Source organism: Tupaia chinensis, unplaced genomic scaffold (genome assembly GCF_000334495.1).
Source record: "Tupaia chinensis unplaced genomic scaffold, TupChi_1.0 Scaffold144682_1, whole genome shotgun sequence".
In the NCBI taxonomy this organism is placed as follows: Eukaryota; Metazoa; Chordata; class Mammalia; order Scandentia; family Tupaiidae; genus Tupaia; species Tupaia belangeri.
This window is the reverse complement of record NW_006204543.1, coordinates 3422652-3441256: the sequence shown is the minus strand read 5'-3', so window position 1 is coordinate 3441256 and position 18605 is coordinate 3422652. Positions and strand designations below refer to the sequence as shown.

At 43.9% G+C, this 18605-nt stretch overlaps 2 pseudogenes; one reads left to right on the top strand and one right to left on the bottom strand.

Moving 5' to 3' along the window:
• Positions 1-1352: 1352 nt before the first annotated feature.
• Positions 1353-1884, top strand: LOC102500578 (60S ribosomal protein L29 pseudogene; annotated as a pseudogene).
• Positions 1885-10319: 8435 nt separating this feature from the next.
• LOC102500175 (eukaryotic initiation factor 4A-I-like) lies at positions 10320-11484 on the bottom strand (annotated as a pseudogene).
• Between the last annotated feature and the right edge of the window lie 7121 nt (positions 11485-18605).

The following is an 18605-nucleotide window of genomic DNA, read 5'->3' as shown; positions in this document are numbered from 1 at the left end:
AGGGCGCCTTCTAGTAAGCAGAGCCACCCAATCAGGAAGCGAAGCGACCCAAGGCCCACCCTCTCCCTCAGCACGAGCCAATGGACAGGCCCAGAACGCTCGGCGGCACTTCCGGGAGGCACCGCTAGGGGGCGCATCCGGGGCCTCTGGACCTCGTGGCCAACTCGTGAGGGAGGCTTCACAGGTGGGAGCTGGCCGGGTTCTGCGGCATTCGGCGCTCCACTTCCAGGGCAGCATGCGACCTGTCCAGTCCCTGTCCGGCAGCTCTGATCGGAACCTCCGCCACTCCGCCCCAGCACAGGCCCCGGTCCCGCCATGCAGACAAGGGCTTGCTTCCCCGTGCTCCTGCGGCCTGTAGGAGTGTGGCTGACCAGCCCCGCGTCCCCCACTGACATCTCCCTCCCTTCATCCGGTTCCTGGTGTGGCTGCTCAGGCCCTTCAACCCGCTGGGCCACGCAGGGCAGGGCAGGAGCCACGGTGCTTCTGAACTCTCCCGCTCGGCCTTCGCCCCTACACAGTGCCAGCCTGGAGTGGTCTCTGTCTCCTCCTGGTCTTGCAGACCCAACACTCGGGGCCCCCTGTACACACTACCTCAGATCGCCAATTTTTCACCCAAAGAACGGGGAGCCAGCTGCAAAGGTGCGCCTGAATCAAACAGCAGGTGCAATTAAGCGACATTTATAGCCGACAAAGCTCTCTCACGTCTGTTATTTCATTCATCCTCCCAATCCTTGCACCAGCATGAAAGAAGCAAAAGGAAGTATTACCCCCATCGAACAGATGGAGGCAAAATAAGGTCCAGAGGATAGATTTCTACCCTTTATCCAAAGTAACAGCCAATGAATGGCAGAGTCAGAGCAGAACTCTGTCTACCCCATTTGCAAAACTAGGTTTTCACTGGGGGACCAGCAGTTAGTGTAATGGCTATGTCGCTCGACTCCCACGTAGTCGACCACGGTTCGTGTCCTGAACCCAGTGGCTTAAAACTCACGCCGGGAGCGTGTGCGTGCGTGCCCAAGATCCCGAGAGGAGAATGGAGAAGGGACTGCGGCATGGCCATCCCCCCTGGGGGGTGACTTCTCGCTTTCTGTCTCTCTGTCTCTCTCTGTCTGGCAAGTGCACACGCCCTATAGCAAAAACCTCTCAAAAAAAAAAAACAAACAAAAAACCTAGGTTTTCACTGAGTTTGTGCCAAGTCAAAAGCAAAGTATACAGAAGGTGGAGACTATGTTAACCAAACATATTAAATAAAATTAAAATGCAAACAAGCTTTAAAATTATGCATATCAAAAGGAATTCAATGCATAAACAATGGCTGGGGAAGTGGTAATTTATTTACTCTAAAAAGCATCCATTAAATATCACAGTATGCAGGCTCCTCGGCGGCTGCGGGTTTCGGTGCAGACATGGCCAAGTCCAAGAACCATACCACACACAACCAGTCCTGAAAATGGCATAGAAATGGCATCAAGAAACTTCGATCACAAAGATACAAATCTCTCAAAGGGGTGGACCCCAAATTCCTGAGGCACATGCGCTTTGCCAAGAAGCACAACAGGAAGGGTCTGAAGAAGATGCAGGCCAACAACGCCAAGGCCATGAGTGCGCGAGCAGAGGCCATCAAGGCCTTGTAAAGCCCAAGGAGGTTCAGAAGGGTGTCCCGAAGGGCAGCAGCCGCAGCTCAGTCATCTTGCCTACATTGCCCATCCTAAGCTCGGGAAACGTGCTCGCGCCCATATCGCCAAGGGCCTCAGGCTCTCTTGGTCAAAGGCCAACAAGGCCAAGACCCAGACCAAAGCCCAGGCCTCAGCTGCAGCTCCGTATTCAGTTCCAGCTCCAGTTCAGGCTCCCAAAGGTGTCCACGCCCCCACAAAAGTCCCATAGTAGGGCCTTTGCCAGTATGAGGACAGAAGGACCAACCCCCAGGCTGCTCTCTGTGTGGGGCTGGTGTCTTGTGCTGTGTGTACGAATAAACCTGAGGCAGGAAAAATAAAATATCACAGTATGCAAACAACTATGTTAACCACCACAGGGGTTACAGAATCTAACCTTCTGGGATTCAGGATCTAATAAGACAAAGGAAGGTGCAAATATTCATAGCACCTGACAGTTAATGCCATGGGAAAGCCATGCGTTGGAAGGGTGCAGATGAAGTAAAAATCTACCAATAGGCAGTGGCCGTGGCATTTGAGTTAGGACCTGAAGGTGAGAAAGCATTTCGTAAGGGAAGATGGAGGAAACTGGTATTCCACATGGAGGGGAAGTAGAGTTGCAAAGTTGTAGAAATGAAGATATAACTAACTAGGATAAAAAGATTTTTTTTTTTTTTTTTAAGAAATACGAGGTTACAAAGGAGCAAAATAGCACTGGACAGCAGGTAAATATGGAGTGTGGATTTTTCTTGGTAGGTGGAGAAGAATGTGAAAAAACTGCATAGGGGGTGACAGTGTCCTAGTGGTCCAGGCAGGCTAATCTCTCAGGAACATACGGAATAAGTGGAATTAAAGGCAAGGGGGATTTGTTCCTTATCTTTCCATGAGTCCAGTAAACCTTACTGAGGAGATCAAATGTCAGAAACTACTTCCAAAGGTCTTTAAATGACACAGCAGTACTATATTAATATAATAGTAAATAGTTAAAAATGTGGTTTGAATCCCAGGTCTGTCACTTGCCAGCTGTGTGACCTTGGAGAAGTCTGTTAATCTTTCTGTAAAAATACGTTTATTAAACAACTACTTTACAGGGTCATAGGGAGGATAAAATAAGAACATATGTAGAAAACCACTTGGTAAATTACGAAGTGGTACACATGTTGGCATTTTCTATTTCTATGGATAAAATGACCTTTTTGTGGGCTCTCTGCAGTCAGGGATGATGGGAATGGGAGCCTGACATTGGGTCTCAGAGGCATTCACCTTCCAGGGCCAGGGCTGCAGCGGCTGTCAGACACCCTTCACAGAAGCAGATGGTGCTCACAGTTGGGACCCTGTCAGTGCCCAAGGACACCCAAGGCCTGCTGGGTTTCCACCTGCAAACTCCTTTCCTAGACAATGCACCTGTGCTTGAGCTTCTGGGGCCACCAGCGTCTGCCAAGAACAGGTCATGTCTGCAAAGGGAGATACAATAAAGCCACAGCTCAATGCACAGAGGCACTTGCCAACTTATATTTTATTATTTTTTAGAGACATTTTTGCTATAGGGCACGTGTACACGCTGGAGAGACAGACAGAAACAGAGAGAGAGAGACAGAAAGCAAAAGTCACCCCCTGGGGGGATGGACATGCCTCAATCCCTTTTCTTCTACTCACCTATCGGGTTCTTGGGCATGCATGCACACACACCTGGCAACATAACCATTATGCCATCTGCTGGTCCCACCAACTTATAATATTAACAAATGTGACTTGAGCATTCAGGAGGTCCCCAGCTCTGTCTAGGTACCAGGAATATATTGATAGTAGAGAACAAAGCTGACAGGGCTCCCACCCTCCTGAAGCTTACAGTCTAGGGAAGGGTAGAACACTGGGCCAAGTACTCAATATTTTTAATGCCTATTGTGTTTTCCTTTTTAAAGATAAAGCTGTAATATTTAAGGTATAATTTTCATACAATACAAAGCACAGATACCACATGTTCAATTGGGTAAGCTATGACAAGGATCTTCCAAAGGTTTTCAATATTTTTTTGTGCCAAAATTAATTCATATTTTAATTCCCTTTTCTATGAACTTTTGAAGGTCTTTCATTTATACACTCATGTAACCACCAAAATAAGATACAGTACATTTCCAAAACCACTACTTCACTTGTGAGGGCCTCCTACCAGTTAATCTCTACCCTGCAAAGGCAAGCACTGGTCTGATCTTTATCACCACAGCTTAGCTTTCCTGTTACGAGACTTTGTATATGTGAAACCACAGAGTGCACTCCTTTATATATGTTTATTTTGCTCCATGTAATTTTTTTGTCTTAATTTGTTAAAGGTGCATGAGCCTCTCAGAGAGAGACAGAGAGATGGAAAGTGAGAAAGCCCTCCTATGGAGGATGGCCATGCTGCAGTTCCTTCTCCTCTTCTCCTTTCAGAGGATTGGCGCATATGCACCTGTTTTGTTTTTGTTTTTAATATTAGATTTTGTCATAGGGCTCTTGAGCTTGCTGGAGACAGACAGAGAAGGAAACGAAAAATTACCCCCAGTGGGGATGGCCACACTGAAATCCCTTCTCCTCCATTCTCTCAGGATTTGGGGAATGCACACACATGCATCCAGCATGAGTCCCAAGCCATGGGTCTGGATTCAAACAGCAGTCACCTTGTGGGATTCCAGCACCTTAACCACCACAACACCTGCTGGCCCCGCCTGGTATGGTTTTCAAGCTGTTGGGTCTGAGAATCGAACCATGGTATCTGTCACATGGGATCCAGCTGCTTTAACACCACACCCCCAGGCTGGCCCTATAATTTTATTTTTTGGGTCCATTCATGTTGTTGTGCATATCAATATTTCATTCCTTCTTAGTGCTGAATTGCATTCTATTGTATGACAATTTTACAATTTGCTTGCTCTTCACCCGTTGAGGGACACTTGAATAATTTTCTAGTAGTTTTTTCAAAAGCTGTTTTGAACATTCTTGCACAGTCATTTTTATAGATATGTGCTGTCATTTATTGTCCATATGTGCCTAGGAACTGCTGGATCCTAAAGATATAGGAGGTGAGTTTCTTCAAACAATTCATGAAAATGCATATATATTATGCAAAAACTAGGATGGATATAAAACTATTTTTTTCATCAAAGCCAACCCATACTTTAATTTCATTCTCCTGCAAACTTTCTGAAGTCCAAATTCCCTGGTATGTTTATTTTTTTTATTTCATTGTATTCTGTTCTTTAGTTTTAGCCATAGGGCACATGTGCTTGCTGGAGAGGAGAGAGACATAGAGAAGGAAAGTGAGAAATCACTCCCCAGGGTGGATGGCCATGCCACAGTCTCTTCTCCCCCATTCTCCTCTCAGAATTTTGGGCACACATACAGTGGCATGATTTTCAAGTCACCAGGTCTGGGACTTGAACCATAGTCAGCCATGTGGGAATCCAGCTGCCTTAACCACCATGCCCCCAGCTGGCCCCCACGTTCAACTTTATGAACACCTCTGTAGTGGTTGTATCATTCTGCATTCCCATCAGCAGAATACAAGTGTTCCAGTTGCTCCATACACTTCATTTGCATTGGCAAGCCTTTAGTTTTAGCCACGTTAGTGGGTGTACAGTGGCTTCTCAATGTGACTTTAACTTGCATTTTCTTGCTAATGATGCTGAGCCTCATTTCAAATGGTTTCCTGGCCATTTGTCAGGGCCTTCTAAGGCATCTGTCTGAATCTGTTGCCATTATCGATTTTTACTTCTTTATATATTCTGATGCCAGTCCTCCTCCTTTGTCAGATACATGTAACAGTAACATTTTCCCATTCTATGACTTGCTTTTTCATTTTCTCTTTTTCTTTCTCTCTGTTTTTCAAGGTAGGGTCTCACTATGTCATAATCCTCCTGCCTCAACCTCTCAAGTAGCTGGGTGTGTGCTATCACACCCAGATTTCTAGGGTAGTCTGAAATTCAAACCTAGGCTTCCCATGTGGCCTAAGCCTACCAAGTAGCATTATCTACTACCATACACTACTGTAGTTGGACCATGCATTTCCATTTTCTTAACAATGTCTTTCTTTCCTTTTTCTTTCTTTTTTTTTGAGAGGCTTTTGCTATATAGCGTGTATACTTGCCAGAAAGAGAGAGAGAGACAGAAAGTGAGAAATCAGCCCCCAGGGGGGATGGCCACGCTGCAATCCCTTCTCCTCCATTCTCCTCTTGGGATCTTGGGCACACACGCACGCACTCCCAGCGTGAGTTTAAGCCACTGGGTCTGGGACTCCAATCGCGGTCAACTACATGGAAGTCCAGCAATGTAGCCATTACGCCATCTGCTGGTCCCCTTAACAATGTCTTTCAAAGAGCAGACATATTTAATTTTAAAGATGTGCTTCGTAATTAATTTTTCAAGTAATTAATTTTCATGAAAATTTTTAGGGTGTTTTGTATTTTTCCTAAGAAAACTTTGCCTGTCTTAAGGTTTTCCACATATCGTCCCATGTTTTCTTTAGAAACATAGTTCTAACTTTAACATCTAGGCATCTGATCCTTCTCGCATTAAATTGTGTGGAGTGAAGTAGGCATTAAGGTTCTTTTCTCCAGTATGAATATACAATGACCACCATACGAGGACATCCCTCAACCAATGACTGATGGAAATCTTCATATAAATACCCTTGTTCCCTTACTTTCCAGGTGGGATAGCTCTGAAATTTGGGCTATACCCTGTTTCCCAGTGTTCTTTAGTGAGAGTATCACTTGCTTGATAATGATTATTTTTTTGATTAACTTCCTCTCCCTGTCTCCTTCCCAAGCAATGTTTCCTGAGATTACCCCTCAAATAAATGATTTGCACTTGAATTCTTATTCCAGGGTCTGTTTCTGGGGTACCCAAACTAAGACAGTGGCAGACAAGACCACCGTGTATTTAGCTTGATTAAATGCATGCCAGAAGGAGTATGCAGGCGTTCAGGCGGGGAGACATCATCGTAACACCCAAAGCAGATCTCCCAATGCCTTACTAGCAGCAGCAGGACAATCTGAGTGGCGACTATGAGCTAGCACGTTCGCCTCGCAGGAGACTGGCACCAGTTAGAAAAACCAAGTCCCTGAAGTGTAGAAAGGAAAAAAACAGTAATTTGTTTCACTGACCATCTTTTTTCAACCCCAGCCCCTTTACTGTGTAACTCTATTTTGCAGGCATAACTAAAACAGAGAGATGCTAGCTGCACGAGTAGTCAGAGCATTGTTGGCAGCAGCCTTTGGAACTGGTTTTGGAACCCTAGCATGTGCCTTTCAGAGCTGATCAGGGATTCCGAACAGCCTTCTCCCTAGGATGTTGAGTCAGCAAAGGAGCTGATGGCTTCAGTCTCCTCGGGTCCCATAGGTGACGGGATGACACAGGAATGTGCACCTTTGCTCTCCCTCCTGCCATGACTCTCAGCAACAGCTCTGGAGACCACACACAGTGGCTGAGCACTACAGAGCACCGTTGGCGGTTGTGGGGTTTCCCAGAAAGCCTGTCTGCATCTGATGAGCTGTCTCCATAACGTAGACCTGGGAACGCCGTGTCTGCAGGGGCTGTTCCCGTGGAACTTTACAGTCACTGCAGAAAGCAATTTTTTCTTCCAGTTTCTGGCCTGTTATCTTTCACGTGCATGTAATTGAATGGATTTTTATGTGAGCAGGCACTGACGACCCCAACGTGCTCACAGGCTGCTGGTCAGTAGAACACGAACAGAGATTAATGTTGACTTTTTCCATGTATTAGAAGCACAGAGGGTAATAAGCTAGTCAAAAGTGTTTGTCAGTTGGTAAATTTGGGGTTACATCTAACAAAGCTGGATTAGAATCAGAAATAGAAACTTAAAATTAAAACAAGTTCTAAAGAAAGAGTATGAATTCACACCTGAAAGAGAGGGACTAGATTTTTATTTATGTTGGAATACATAGTTCCTAGAACATGATAGTTTCTCTCTCTCGCTCTTTTAATAAAAGGACTGTAAATTTTTTTTATTTTTTATTTATTTATTTATTTATTTTTTTGAGAGGTTTTTGCTATAGGGCACGTGCACTCGCCAGACAGACAGAGAGAGCCATAGAGACAGAAAGCGAGAAATCATCCCCCAGGGGGGATGGTCACGCCGCAATCCCTTCTCCTCCATTCTCCTCTCGGGATCTTGGGCACGCATACATCTAACAAAGCTGGATTAGAATCAGAAATAGAAACTTAAAATTAAAACAAGTTCTAAAGAAAGAGTATGAATTCACACCTGAAAGAGAGGGACTAGATTTTTATTTATGTTGGAATACATAGTTCCTAGAACATGATAGTTTCTCTCTCTCGCTCTTTTAATGAAAGGACTGTAAATTTTTTTTATTTTTTATTTATTTATTTATTTATTTATTTATTTTTTGAGAGGTTTTTGCTATAGGGCACGTGCACTCGCCAGACAGACAGAGAGAGCCATAGAGACAGAAAGCGAGAAATCATCCCCCAGGGGGGATGGTCACGCCGCAATCCCTTCTCCTCCATTCTCCTCTCGGGATCTTGGGCACGCACACACACGCTCCCAGCGTGAGTTCTAAGCCACTGGGTCCGGGACGCAAACTGCGGTCGACTACGTGGGAGTCCAGTGACATAGCCATTACGCTAACTGCTGGTTCCCAAAGGACTGTAAATTTTAATGTGGAAGAGAAGAAAGAATTATTTTAAAATTACTTTGCATAAAGGTCTAACATGAGGGAAATGGTTAATAACCCTTTCCTATCCTTATCTCCACACAATAGGAACAAGAAGAAGACGTCTCCAGCCACGTCATAAAGAATCGAAGCTACCGTTAAAAAAGAAATGTTTGCATCTGAAAATCTGAATCTGATGGTTGGTATATCTGGGAAATGTCTAACCCTGATGTTACAAATAGGTAAGTCAAATACAGGAGCCCAGACCCCTAGACACCTGCTCCAATATGCTGAATCGCTCATTGCATCATTTATTGCCTGACCCTGGAGATGTTACTTAACCCACCTCTGTAGAGTGAGGCTGCAAGATTTGCAATTTACACCTCAGAGCACAGAAGAAAGTATCATAGAGGAAATGTTTTGTGCCGGAGAGTGACTCAGCAAAAGCATTTTTGAGCTCAGGTGTTGGGGATATTTTGAATAATTTAGTCTGCAGTCATTGCAACTGCACCTGCAGTCAGTGTAAGGCTAGGACTGTTTTTTGCTGGGAGGTCAAAGTTTTGGGGACTCCTCCACCCCAGGAACAGACGAGGCTGCTTGCCCTCTTTCCTGCCATCAAAAGCTTTAGTTCTGAGAACAGCACGATGTTCCCAAATGGAAACCCTATCCCCAAGGGGTAATTCTAATGAGGAATTGAGAGACCTAGAGGAAGAGTGAAGTTTTTCTGGAGAGATCATGTCAGTTCACCTAATTTTTGTATTCATTTATTCAGCAAGTATTTCTTGGACTTCCCTCTGTGCTGGACACTAAGGAGGTAATAGAGACACGAGTCTGAATAGGACACAGCTCTTCTCTTGAAAATGCTTCTGGCCTAGTAGAAGGATGACACAGAGACAAATCATTTGCAAAGTGAGGGCAAAGATGCTCCAAAGAGACAGGCACTGCGTTGGTACAAAGAGGTGAGTGAAGCCTGCTAATAAGAGCAGATAGGAAGGGCTGCAGAAGGGTGGACTCTTGTCTTATAGTAAAATTCACATAACATGAAATTCATTCTTTTAAAGTGTACAGTTACAATGTATGCATAGTACATCTGCAATGCTGCACAGCCTTCATCCTGTCTAGTCCTGGAACATTTTGCTCATTCCAAAACAAACCCCCAACCCTATTAGCAGTCCTCCCCACTTTCCCCTTCCCTGGCCTCTGGTCTCTATGGAGTTGTCTATTCCGACAACTAATGTCATTATACAACATATGGCCTTCTGGTCTTGGTTTCTTTGCATGTTTTCAAGGCTCATCCATATTACAGCATGCATCAATACTCTACGCCTTTTTAATGGGTGACTAATATTCTTTCAGATAGATATACCACACTTACCCATTCATCAGTTGAAGGACATGTGGGTTATTTTTCGAGTGGAGACTACTGAACACTGCTTTATTTATTCCCTCAGAAAGTGACATTTGTTCAAAGGAAAAAAATACCAAGATGTCCATCCCTTGGCTTCCTCCCTTTCCTCTCCTGCTGCACCTTCAGCCCTCCACAGGACCAAAGCCTGGTTGGGGTGAGGCTGAACAGCCTCTCTTAGATGAGGTCAGCATCCCAGAGGGGCATCTCCTCAATGGAGGTGCTGTAGAAGGTTTTGGGGGTCTCAGAGTCTTCTTGTCATCTCTGTCACCGTATTAATAGCGACACCCTGGGACCAGCAGTTGGTGTAATGGCTATGTAGCTGGACTCCCATGTAGTCGACCATGGTTTGAACCCCAGACCCAGTGGCTTAAACTCACGCCGGGCGCATGTGCGTGCGTGCCCAAGATCCTGAGAGGAGAATGGAGGAGAAAGGATTGTGGCATGGCCATCCCCCTTGGGAGGTGATTTCTCGCTTTTTGTCTCTCTGTCTCTTTCTGATGCACGGACAAGCCCTCTAGCAAAAACCTCTCCAAAAAAAATAGCCACGCCCTCAGAGGCAAATAGTCCACCACAGCCAATTCTCTGGATCTAGCTTTCCCTGTCCGAGGGAAGGTCATAGCTGATGCCTAAAGAAACCTGCAGCGCATCGTTGCTACTGGCCAGCAGGTCCATGGTGATCACTACCCTGCTGGAGCCAGAACAGAGCTCCCTCATGATCACATCTTGCTCCTTTTGGTCCCTATCCCCGTGTGTGGCAGAGACAGTAAAGCCTCAGCATGCGTCTTCTCAGTGAGCCAATCCAGCTCCCTTCAGGAGTTAATCAAGATGATCGCCTAGGTGATGGTCAGGGTTTCTCTTTTTGTTTTTGGAGAGGTTTTTGCTATAGGGTATGTGCGCTTGCCAGAAAGACAGAGAGAGAGACAGAGAGATAGAAAGCGAGAAATCACCCCCCAGGGGGGATGGCCACGCCGCAATCCCTTCTCCTCCATTCTCCTCTCGGGATCTTGGGCACGCACGTCCATGCGCCCGGCGTGAGTTTAAGCCGCCGGGTCCAGGACTTGAACTGCGGTCGACTATGTGGTACAAGTCACACAGTGTTGTGTCCAGTTTCCTCTCCTTCCACATTGATGTAGAACTGGCAGATACCCTCCAGGGTCAGCTCTTCCTTCTCGACAAGAATATGAGTAGGGTCCCTCCTAAACTTCTTGGTCACCTCAAGCACTCTGGAAGGCCTTGTAGCTGACAGCAAAACCACCTGGGTGTTGCTATTGATCTTTTGGAATATGTCATAAATTTGTTTCTTGAATCTATGGCCAAGGGTACCCACAATGTTGTGGGAGCTTCCATCTGCAGCTTCTGTACCTCAGCATGCAGGCTGATGCCCGCAATGCAGCTATGACAATAATCTCCTAATGCAATGACCACCTTCTGTAACTGCTGAGCCAATTCTCAAGTGGGTGCCAGGACCAAAGCCTGGGTGGCCTTCAGATCTAATTCAATCTGCTGCAAAATTGATAGGTAAAAGGTGGCCATGTTCCCAGGCCCAGACTGGACTTGAGCAGTCACATGATAACCCTTGATAGGAGGAAGAATGGCTCGCTGCTGGATGGCAGAGGGCTTCTGAAAACCGTAGGCATAACTGGTATGGCGAATGGACTCTGAGAGGTTCATGTCATCAAAGCTCCATGACGCCTTCGAGCTCCATTCCATCGAGGCCACTGTCTCTTGATTGGGAATCCTGACTTGCAGACATGATCCTTAGAAACTACTGCTTTATTTATTTTAAGATTTAAATGGCTGTGTTATTCTCTGATGAAACAAAGCAACACAGACTTCTGGGTAACACAGTAAAGGTCACCCGTCAATGATTTCTCCCATTTCCAGACACACAGAAATGACAAGTCAGATATAAGAGGTAACAAAGAGAGAGAGAGCTTGGATTAAAGACAAGGCAAGCATCTAAGGGCCCCAGTGAGCCAGGATGAAGGCAAGGCATGCCAGGCTTCAGGGAGGGATGCAGACAGTGGTGGCAGGGAGAACTCCAGTGGAGAATCAAGAACCATGCAACTCCACACAGGCGCAGCAGAGAGTCAGGCCCCTCGCATGGAGCCAGGAGCTGAAGCAGGATGCTCCCTTTGAAAGGGGCTTAAAAAGGTGCCACCCTGCTTCCTGGAAATTGTTTCCAGAAAATCTCCTGCAGATCCCAAAACTGGCTGTCCCCCCGTGTTTGTTGTGGTGGGGAAACTGCTGGGACACTCTGTGAAGACTTAGTTTTGGACTGGGGCCTCAGGGTTAGAAGACAGCAGTAACAAAGCACTTCATTCCTAGAAAATGTGAGTGTGCACGCATGCACACACACACGCGCATGAGATGAAGAAATGCAGAAAGCTCCCTGGGACCAGCAGATGGCACAGTAGTTATGTCACTGAACTGTGTAGTCAACTTCGGTTCTAGTCCTGGACCCAGTGGATTGAAACTCATACAGGGCACATGTGCATGCATGCCCAAAATCCTGAGAGGAGACTGGAGAAGGGACTATGGCATGACCATTCCTCCTAGGGAGTGATTTCTAGCTTTCTTTTTCTCTCTCTGGAGTGCACAAACCCTATCACAAAAATATCTCTAAACAAAAAAACAGAAAGCTTCCTACCTAAAATGATCCAAAATATCAAAAGTCCGAGACACATGACTCACTTCCAAAAAAAATTTATGATATGTCAGAGACTGATAAACATGCTTTAAAATGATGAATACTATTATGACCTGTGACAACGTAGATGAAAAACATAAAACTGAACAAAAGAAGCCAGGCACGAAAGAGTGCATGGCACGTGCTTACACTGGTAATAATGTAGAAAAGCAGCCAGATTCGTCTATGCTGCCAGAAGCCAGCAGGACAGTGGATATCCTTGGGAGGGAGCCCAGAGGGGAACTGGGAACTGTTTACTCCTTGACTTGAGTGCTTGTTACATGGGCGCCTTCACTGTGAAAAGCCACTGTGTTATGTGTACAGTTGATACTGTTAGCTGGTTCTGTATTAGTGACTTCACTTACTCACTAAAATGTATTTATAACCCCCAAATCCATACTGCTGAGTTTTGTGGTCATTCGCACACACACATTGAAGGGGAAAATTGAGTCACCAGAGACACTTGTCTCCAGCTAAGGTCAGACAAGGCTCCTCTCTGCCTACTTGCCTCAGCTCTTACGTGTCCCTGCTGCGAGTGACCTAGTGCCTGTTTCTGCATTTTAGTTCTTTCTGACGCTGGTTTTGCTGCCTCCGAGCATAGGGCTGAAATGTTAGCTAGTGCAGGTAAGTGTGACGTGCCTCGTGGAGAAAGGACATGTGAGCTGAGCTTCATCCAGGCATGAGTTATAGTGCAGTATGTTCGTCGGCAGTATGTCTGTCAACGAATCAGCAATATGAATGAAATAAGGTGTCTTTAAACAGTAACACACATAGACAAGTGCATGTATTCACGGGCTGATGAAAACGTGAGTCTTGTAAGAACCTTAACTGTATCTCATCTAGGAGAAATGGCTCGGCGTTCGCTATGTCAGTGTTTACACTGATTTTGTAGGATATAACTTCCAAAAATAGAGTATAAACTGCATATAATTTTTGTACCTTATGTATATTATACTTCATCAAAAAGCTGTGCACTTAAAAATTTAAACAATAAATTTTCAGTGGAATAACTAAAAGAGTTTCTATGTCTAGACAGTCACTGAAATAATTATTAGAGGATATATTTAATGATAGCACAGGAACTGGATTAAAGTACAGAGAAATTTAACCACTGACTGTAAGAAAAATGTTTGGGGATTAAAAATGTAAAATGGAGGACCAGCAGATGACAAGGTGGTTAAGGCGCTGGACTCTCACATGGCCAACTATGGGTCAAGTCCTAGACCTGGTGGCTTGCTTTCTCACTTTCCCTCTCTTCTGTCTCTCCAGTGAACACATGTGCCCTATAGCAAAAATCTCTCTTAAAAAAAATACAAAACTGAAACTGTAGGGGAGGAAGAGAGGTGTTCGATGAGCGGTTATAAACATGTTCAAGGGTAGGACTGAGAAATTTAAGCTTTGTTTTGTAGAAAAGGAGTTAAGTGTGTGTATCAAAAAAAATTAAACAACTAGAAAAAATAGAAGAACAACCTATAGCTTCCGAGTGAGTAGACCAAAAACAAGGGGACTGGGATAAATAAAAATCTATCAATGGAAAGAAGAAATAAAGAAAAAAAATGGTAAGTAGAACAAGCACAAGCTTGATCTGAATTTCAAGTACACAAATAGTCACCAAAAGTAGAAATACATTCATCTGTTTACAACATAAATTAGGGAACCAGCAGATGGCTTAATGGTTACGTTGCTGGACTCCTATGTAGTCGACCAAGGTTTGAATCCTGGGCTTGGTGGCTTGAAACTGCCAGGCTCATGTGCGAGTGTGCCCAAGATCCCAAGAGGAGAATGGAGGAGAAGGGACTGCAATGTGACCATCCCCTTGGGGGGGGGAATTTCTCATTTTCTATTTCTCTGTCTTTCTCCAGCAAGTGCACATGCCTTATAACAAAAATCTCTAAAAAATAAAAATAATAATAAAATTAGCAGGTTGGATTTTTAAAATCTAGCCATATACTACAATTAATTATACTACATAAAATTATAGTTATCAATTAGAAGAACATAAGAATATAGAAAATTCTAATTATCAGATTAAAAACACCGCACACAGATATACACACACACACATCCCAGAGAAGTATATACAATGTGAAACATCAGTATAGTAAAACATCAGAAAAGAAGTATTACAAACAAAAGAGGGTTGGCCCCATATTGCAAGGGTTAAGAGTTGAGCATTGGGAACTGGTCCCACATGCCCAACCATGATTCAAACTCTAGGCCTGGTGGCTTGAAAAAAAACACTGGGTGTGTGCATGCATACTCCAAATTCTGGTAGGATGGAGAAATAGAGGAGAAAGGACTGGGGTGTGATCATACCCCAGTTAGGAGCTTTCTCTCTCTCTCTGGCAAACACACATGCCCTTTGGCAACAACAACGACAATAAACCAACAACAAAAGAATAACTTAAAAGACCAAATGTATTACTGTAGTAATAAACAAAGATATCAACTCACCTAGGGGGGGAAATAAAGACTACTATCACAAAGCACAGTGGAGAAAAGATTTCAAGTTTCTAGGAAACACACACACACAAACACACACACCACAAGAGACAGGGTAACTGATAGAGTAGGGCAGAGAATCTGCAGCATGGAGCATACCAGGGAGAGGATGGAGCCCAGAAGAAAGCCACCGTGTCTGGCAGAGGTGGCATGTGTCCCCAGGGGGCAGGATTGAGAAGTGAGGCTCAGAACAGATGGATTAATTCAGTCTATAAATAGGACACTCTCTCAAAACACCTGGCCACAGGGCAGCTCCATCCAGGTAACGGGTTCTTTCACAGAGAAGTGGAATAGCTCTCATTTATCTGGCATATGGAGTCCACTCAAAGTAGAAAAAAATTCCCCGTCTGAAAACCTAAAGCAGGGAACCAGCAGTTAGCGTAATGGCTATGTCGCTGGACTCCCACGTAGTCGACCGCAGTTCACGTCCTGGACCCGGTGGCTTAAAACTCATGCCGGGTGCGTGTGCGTGAGTGCCCAAGATCCCGAGAGGAGAATGGAGGAGAAGGGATTGCGGTGTGACCATCCCCCCTGGGGGGTGATTTCTCGCTTTCTGTCTCTATGTCTCTCTCTGTCTGTCTGGCGAGCGCATGCGCCCTACAGTGAAAATCTCTCAAAAAAAAAAAACAAACAAACAAAAAAAAAACCTAAAGCAAAGGTCACCAATTCTAAAGCCCAACTTGTTACATAATAACTTCATTAGATTTTAGTGTCTTGCTCCTAAATAAAACCAACAATAAATATCAGACATTTGAGAAAAATCTCTACTATAAAAAAAAAACAGATAAGAAGAAAGGATAAATGACCCTAAAGAACAACTAAGAATAATAACATAAAGAGGTTTAAACAGATAAGTAAAACCTTACAGAGACATGAGACACTATTACATCTCTAAAACAAGAACAGGTTACTACGGAAAAAGAAGCAATTAGAGAAAAAAGGGTACCCTTAGAAAACTAAAGATGTGTCGGACAAATATAAAAGAAAGCAGAAGTGTTGGAAAATAAAGTCGGGGAACTCTCCCACAAAGTAGAACAAAAGGCAGAAAGACAGCACGTGAAAGAAAAGATCAGCTGGAACTTCCAGTGGAATCTGAGTCAACCATTCTGATTTGTGTGCAGCCTGGAAATTTGAGAGCGTTGACATTCCATGGGGCAGTCCTAGGTCACTGAAAGTTGGGAGGAATCCCACAGATAAATGTGTTCATATTCCATCTCTGGGGCAAACTACTCCATTGTGTTTTCCATGTGGTTCCCCCAAGGAATCTGGTGGGACTGACCCCTACTAGAGTTGCCAACAATGAGACCAGCTAGGTGTACATCCTTGGACTGAATTTTTTCTTTCCCTCTTTTGCTCTTCTTAGTCTCCCCACCTCTACTTCCTGGAACCACTTCCCCAAATAGACTACCTCTATGCAAGATCCGTCTTGACTTTTGGAAGGAATATAAACTAAGACAAAAAGTTCCCAGATTTTTCACCATTACAAAAAAAATCCTTCTTTATTCTTTTATATGTTTCTTCCTGACCATGTGTGAGTTATTCTCTGTGGTGTCAACCTAAAAGAATTGCTGAGTCACATAATGGACACACTTTCAACTTTATGTATTTATTGCCAAGTTAACTTCCTATAATGGTGCACAGACTTCCACTGTTATCCACACTATTAGAATACCCATTTTACCACATTTGCCTCAGTATGCTTGTCTGGTTTTAATTTTTGCTAATATAGAATCTCACTATTGTTTTTGATATGCATCTCCTTGACCACTAACGAAATTAAGCATTTTAAAATAATTTTAATGCTTTTTTCTCTTCGGTGATTTATTCATATCCTGTGCCCATTTTCTGTTGGATTTGTTTGACTTTTTGTTATTGATTTGTAGAATTTCCTCATATATTCTAGATACTAATCCTTTATCTAGTAAATAAAAGAATACTTCCTAATGTTCATGGAAAAATAAAATTAAAGTGTGAGTTATTTTGGTGCAAAAAAATCTTGAAATCAATGCATAATATTTTATAATACATATTTTCAATGAAACTTTTCCATTATTTTAGTTTTGAAAAATAAATAACTTCCATGAAATACAGAGATAGAAAGTCACTCCCTACAGGATCTTTGGGCCACAACCCTCCCCCCCCAATCTTAGCTAGCCCAGACCACAGGTACATATGTTCTACATATACAGGGAAGCCACTGGACCTGAACTAAGGACCTCTGCCATGAGGGTCCAGCTGCACTATCAGTGTATCACCTCCTGGGACCTCCGTGAACTTTTTGAAGATCCCCTCATATGCTGCAATATTTTCTCCCAGTGTTTTACTTTTAATTTTGTCTATGATCTGTAGCTTTTTTAAAATACATTTAATGTAATCAAATATTGTTCTGTTTATTGTTTGTGGTTCTTTCTTTTCTTTTTTTAGTATGCTATAGGGTGTAGGCGCTCACCAGGGAGAGACAAAGAAACAGAAAGAAAGTGAGAATCACACCCCAGGAAGGATGGCCATGCCACAATCCCTTCTCCATTCTCCTCTCGGGATTTTGGGCACGCAGGCACATGCCCAGTGAGATTTTCTAGTCACTGGTTCCAGGACTCGAACAGAGCAACAGGCCATGTGGGATCCAGCTGCCTTAACCTTGGCACCACCTGCTGGCCCTGTTAAGTGTTTTTGCCTTTTTTTTTTTTTTAATGTTTAAGAAATTCTTCTTTTCATTTAAGCTTATAACACTATTGTTTTTCTTTCTTGTGGGTTCACAGTCTTTTTTTACGTTTAGGTCTTTAATACGTCTAGAATTTATTCTCATGCGTGGTGTGAGAAATAACTGTTTTTGAACTAACAAACATTGAGAAGACGCTTTTCTTTGCATTAAAAAAACACTTCTTGCAGGGACATTTTGCATATGCACATTTTATCAGACCTACAAATGGTAGAGGTAGAAAAGGAGGAGGAAACAGGAAGATACTCAGGATGGTAGGGGAATTACACATTTCACCCAAATGTGAGCACTGTGAACTCATGGGGCAAACCAATCATACAAAAAATACTATTAAAAGGGTCTACAGTGGGCCTCAGTTATCCACAGGTGGCATTTTTCTCAATATTTGTGGATTCCTTCACTTCCTTAGCCAGCTGAAATACACTCAAGGAAACTGAAAATTCTGAAAAGGAAAAATAAGTAGCTTTAGTCTAAACCAAACACAATGAGAAAAGGAGATCCACAGCAAGAAAATTATATTCCAAAAAGTAAGCTAAGACTTTAGGGTTGTTCTATTCTCTCAGCTTCCTTTTATGGGTCATGAACCAGTGTGCTCATTTCCAAGAAGCAAACATGAGCTCCCCCTCCTTATGATCCGGGGTGCATGCAGGCCTATGCAGTCCACTTCAGGGGTGAGTGATTGACAGCAAAATGTCCCCTGAAATAACTCATGAACAGCTTGTGGAAGCTGAGCTGTCAGAAGCCCCAGCTCAGGAAGAGGTGTTCCCAGCACTAGTGGCTGTCAGTCCATGTATTTATAGAGACAGGGGCAGTGTGGACGAACAATGGTTCAAGCCCAAAATGGGGGTGAGCTGTGGAGAAGCCCGGTGGTTATTTCCTCATTTCAGAAACCAAATTGCTGATTTTCCAACTAGGGCCTTTGTAAGCCTCTCACATGCCTGAGGTTTCTCAACCAGTCTTCTGA